The sequence below is a fragment of the Trichogramma pretiosum genome, unplaced genomic scaffold (genome assembly GCF_000599845.2).
Source record: "Trichogramma pretiosum strain Unisexual culture from Peru unplaced genomic scaffold, Tpre_2.0 scaffold80, whole genome shotgun sequence".
NCBI lineage: Eukaryota > Metazoa > Arthropoda > Insecta > Hymenoptera > Trichogrammatidae > Trichogramma > Trichogramma pretiosum.
Window position 1 is genome coordinate 534,080 of NW_019641650.1, and position 6,000 is coordinate 540,079.

Below are 6,000 nucleotides of genomic sequence, written 5' to 3' on the forward strand. Positions count from 1 at the left end.
GTCGCCCTCGTCGTCGTCGTGTCTCGCTTGCCTCGCATCCCATACATAGCGGATGCTCGCGCAGCAGCTCGAGCTCGACTTTGCTTCATCCGATATTCGAGCCGCTTCCCGACTGTCATTTATAATTGCCCCGAGAGCAGCCCGTAGCAATTAGTCCGAGTTCATTTTGTAAATAAGAGTTTTGCCTGGCGCAGTCGTCGTCGACGATCGGATGCGCAGCACACGTGTATATGATATAACGTGGCATTCGTATATGAATGCGGACCCGCACAACAGCAGAGACTCGCGTTTGGTCGATTATCAGGCGCGCTGCTGGCACTGACCCTACCCCCGTTTATTTCTCTGTATGTATACTACGTGTAATATGTAACAAAGCGGCCGCAATTGATAATTGAGAGCTTCGAGGTTCACATGTGTGTGTGTGTGTGCGTGTGTGGACCAATCCACCAACTTATGAAATTGGCTCATAATGCCGTGCAGTGTGCACTCGAGGCTCGTTATTTAACAGCAGCTGTGCAGTTGTAGATTCTTGCGCGAACGACGACAACGAGGATAATGTTGGCCCCGGGCACGATGCTAATAATGTTGACGATGATGGACGCGACTAAAACACAGGGCTCGGAGCCGAAATGCTTCACCCTTTCTCTCTCTCCCTCGCACTCACCCTGCAATTTGCAGATTCGGCAAGCCTCTCGACCCGACGCTCTGCACCGCACTCGCACTTTCTCTTTTGATCTCCCTCTCTCTCTCTCTCTCTCTCTCTCTCTCTCTGGTAATTTGATCAATTAACGCCGCACATATAGGTAGTCCTTGGCATCGCTGCAGCAGCCGGGGCAGTGCACGATGCAGTGGCTGCAGCAGCGGCGGACCAGAGCGTGTGCAGTATTAGCGTCCGGCGTCCTCGACCCTCGACCATCGAACCCTCGACTCTTGCGTACTACTGTAGTACGCGAAAGAGAGAGAGAGAGAGAGGCTGAATCGGTCTTTGCCCTAACCATACATATATCCATCTCTCTCGAATCAAGCCCAGTTTACCCCGTTCGCGCGCGCGTATTATTTAGAGAGTTTCGATGTTGACGAGCTTCCAGCCGGCCTATGCGACGATCCGTTGGTGACCCTCGTTGGCTACCCTCCGCGTGAATTATTCTGCGGATCGATCGAGCGCGCACTGCTCTGTATTTTGCGACTGAATTCTAATACCTGTTGGAATTTTCACATCTGTGCTCTGTGTCAATGTACCGACCTAACTCACATTTATACAGATAATGCGCGAGCGCGTGAAACAGTAAACGAAACTTTTTTTTTCTTCCTTTTTTGTTCCTCGTTATACGTTGCGTTGAAAAAATTCGAAGGAGAATTGATGCGTTTAAAATCATGTCCTCTCGCGCGTCGTCGTCGAGCGGTTTATCGCTCAAACTGGAAAATCATAGCCAAGTACACAGCCGCAAATGTATTCTTAATCCATCCTCGAATTCTCCCACGTATGAAAATATAATATATGGCTGTGTATGTATGAAGAAATGTATGGTCGTTTCTTCTTATTCTCGGCTTCTGCGTGGAGAAAGCCCATCGCATCGATTTTCCATCTTTTATAGCTCTTGCCACTGTGTGTAGCTTGCGACGGAAATGCATTCGATTTTCCACCGTGCGCGCCTTCGTACCCCTCCAAAACTTCCATAGCCTGACACACTGCACTATACCACATAGGCGTCCCGCGCCGAAATACATTTACACACTGCACACTGCTTCGTGTATAATCTCGAGCAAACGACAATTTTACAGCCACCTCGTATGTGTATAAGAGCCATCCTTCGTAGCTGCGCGAAGATAAGAGAGACGCGCTGAAGTTAGACAGAAACTCTTTTTAGAATAATTATGTTGGGGTCGTGATGCGGAATCTCTTGCATCGTAACAAAAACTAAGATTTTATTGAGGAACCAACCGACTTGTTATCTCGCTTCTTCTTATACAATTATTGTTGTTTTGCCACTTGCAGATTTACAGATGAATGTACTCGCCACCTAGTGGTCGATACTGACTTTAATTACGATTGAATTTTCACATCTTTCTATATCTGTATTAAAAATGTTTAAATTTAAGAATAGAATTTAATGATTTTTGTTTATTTTTTGCTTTGAAAATGACTGCATTTTCAAAGCAAAAAATGTGTATGACAGCATTTTCATGGGTATGAATCATTTTAAGGTGTATTTTTTTATGAAATTTCTGATATAAAGATCTGAAATCCATTTTCCTGCATTTTTTGTGAATAAAAATAATGATTTGATGTCTAATTCTTCATTAAATTTGTGTTAAGGGTTATTTATACAGTATATATAAATGAGATTGGGCAAACCGCAAGAAAGTAAAGAAACAAATAAATCACTTCGCAACAGCTGCAGCGTTTCCTAATTCTTTGTTTGCCATACATTGAAATGAGCAAAGCCGTTGCTAATTACATAAACTGTTAAATACGACGAAATTGAGCAATTATATTTCACGTAAACAAATTGAATTCGTCGAGCACTCGAAATCATCTGGTAAGAAAATCGTGTATTTTTTCCTCGGAACAGAGCGCCACGCGCAACTGCGTCGATCTGTCACTCGGTATGTAATCGTTGACGTTGTTCCCGCAAATATAAACAATGTTAACTAACATTCGTCGCGTCTTAAGATGCACGTGGCGGCGGTCGGATCGCGCAGGATCCTCGCGAAGACAAAGAAGAGATTATGCATTGGAGGCAAGTCGCGCGCAGGCAGGCAGGCAGGGAAAGAGGGAGGAGAGGGGCTCTCTCGCTGCAGCGTGTGCTGCAGCGTCGTCGTATAATGCACGACTAGGCGAACTGGCAATCGCGAGCGTATAAAGCCCGAAAACACGTAGTCACCGGTATTTACACCTTTATACATCCTCGGCTGCTGCTGCTTCTTGCGCCAAGCTTCATCTTCGTTAACGAACCCTCTGTGAGCTTTTGTGCGCGTGTCTGCAGCAGCAACAGCAGTAACACACGTACTACACGGCTTGCGACTGTTTCCGCGTCTTTCTCTCTCTTACGCCAAGCAGCATAGCTCCAATCTCGAAGATCCTTCTGTTTCTCTTAGCAATTAGGCAATCCAATGCTAAAACGTCTCTCCGGAATTCTCCGCTAGTAGTGTTACTTGCCTGCTGCTGCAGCCTCACATACTCAACCACTCTCACGCACACACACAGACAATGAATTCCACTTGGCTTTTTCGGGCTTTGCTTCTTCCGCGTGTACTCACAGACACACACACATACATTAATATACACGCGTCAAACTGCCTTCGCGTACAAAAGTAAATTTCACGTGTCCCTATACTCGGTTGCATTTTGATGAGCTGCTGCTGCGGGAAACGGTGTGTAGCGACGACTCTCCGAGAGAATATCACTGGAGAAATCCTAACAGACCGTTTTTTGTGCCCTCTTCCGAGCTTTTAAGCTACGCTCTCGGTCTACGTACAAGAGAACTCGTCTGAGAATTTCGGTAATGGCAAAACCTCGCTGCTAGAACTACTTTGACGCATTTTTTCTTTACGCGTAGTATATGTCACGTGTACACGAATTTATATTTATTTCACCGCGCGTCCAATCCAGATTTCCCGACGCGAATCCGAGATGTTTATGTTCGACAGCTGCGCTCAGCTGTTCCGTGATTGCTGCGCCAAATGGAAAAAGATGGTGGTGCGCATTTTATTAGACGGGGGAACAATCATATACGCACGCATATACACACATCAGCCCCGTGACGAAAGTTGTCGACGCAAGCCTCTCTGATGAAGTTTGGACAGCGCGGATGATTCCTCGCACTCTCTACTACCCTCTATATATATACCTCGCATGCATTAGGCAGCGAAACGTAGAGCGAGATAGAGCGAGATGTATATGTGGAGCCGCGCGAGTGATTGAGTTTCGTCGCACTGGAATATATACGTTCGGGTAATTACTCAACTTTGTCTGCGCAATGCTCTTCTGACGGAGTAGTGTACGTGCGAGTGAATGTATGCGTGCGCCGAGGCAGTATTTGGCGAATTAGACTGTACACACCACGCGGATAGCTTTCGGCGCGGCTTTAACATTCTTCCTCGCTCGATTATTTTCTCAGATAGACACAATTCGTTCCTGCACGGATTTCACTGTTTGCTATGCAGATTGAGGTTTTCGTGGTACAGGATTGACTGGGTATAAAATTAATCGTCACTTTTGAAGCCAGAATTGATATCAAAGTACTCTTTTATTCCAATAACTTATAACATTATGTTTCTTAATTCTAAGACGCTTGTAGCTATTCTATTTTCCAACGTTTTTTCCACAGATCGTTCCTTCGTTTTTGTAGCCGTCGTGCTGAATGAAAATTAAAAGTATGTTAATAGCGCATAAAAAAAATTAATTGAAATAGTCATTTCAGGAAGAAATAAAAAAATTAATTACCAAGCAAACTCCGATATCGTAGATAAGGAAGCCACCAATCATGTCGCGCCAAGTGAAAGTGCAACCCTTGATGATTTCTGGTATACATTCCGTGGCGATTTCAATTCCAATAGCGTACATCAATTTTTTGCCCAACTTTATCAGCTGTATAAACAGATCAACAAAAGAAACGAATAAACATAGTCAACGAATAAAGGTCCTGAAAAAAGGGACTGCTCGCTTACCCATGGCTTGGACAATTTTATAACGGATCCAAAGGCACCACCTTCGACGATGATTTCTACCTCCTCCTCGCCGGGGCCCGGCTTTGGAATGTCAACGTCTTGGGGGGGTTGGGCCCGAGCTTGAACCGTCGTGGTGTACACAGCCACACAGAGGCACAACAGCAAAATGTATCGCGGCAACATGTTTGACACACGATCAAGTTTTATGGTTTTACACAATAATATTCAAAACTATATCGCGATGTTCGCACGGCTACGATCGCTCGTCGATTGCTGCCTTGGATCTCTCGCGGCGACATTTTTATATCGTCAAATCGATTGTTTGAATAAACTAATTTGGCTGGCGATGACCTCAGCTGATAATCAGAATAAAATTAATTGGTAATTTGCACAAATTTGAAGTTGCCTACGTGACGTGTTTACTCAGAGCGAATAGATAAGCTACCTTATAAAATATATATCTGAAAGGTCAATTATATATATTACACCTTATCTACGTTAATCGAAGTTTGACAATAAATAAAGAAAAAGAAAAAAGCTTTAATGTTTTGACAACAAAGTCTTTGCCGGTTCTTTGGAAGTTCGTCGAATTCACTGAATCGTGCTAGCGAAAAGTCAAACATCTTGAGCAATTCGGGGTCTCGCGAATTAATAAGTTGTTTGATTCGCGTGTGTAAAATCACGTGTATCGCGCGATGGTCGATACACATATTGCGTATTACAACATAGTAAAATGACGAAGTTTGTCGAAGTAAAATACCTCTGCTTCAGCATCGACGATACTATATATATACGGCGTAATTCAGTTGTGTAGTCCTGCACCGCAGAGAGTTATACATATAAGCGAGGCTTGCGAGCGGTCCTCTCGTATATAATAATAATACTCGGCGACAATAAAGCAAAACTGATGCGAGTTGGGCAGCATGAGCGAGCTATACCGAGTCGATAGCGTCGATGGAGCAGCAGCAGCATATTCTCCATGCAACTACCACTACTACCTCTAGAGTAGAGACAAGAAGCAGCAGCAGCCTAGCCATCCCCGTGTGTACGTACAGATGCTGTCTAGTCGAGGCAGTATTACAAGGCACAGAGATAGGCCAGTAGTATGGAACGAGGTCCAGGCAGGCGACACATACATACATACGCGCTGGCCGCGTGCAGCCTCGCTCGCAACAAGACTCAGTCAATGCATATCATCGATAATCGGACGAGTCTCTCTGCGGCAGTCTTCGACCGCTCGGACAAATCAATGCGATGTAGTAGCGGTAGTGGTAGTAGTCGTAGTACCAGTAGTAGCTCGTAGTATATAGCTCGTGCGCGCCGTATGTA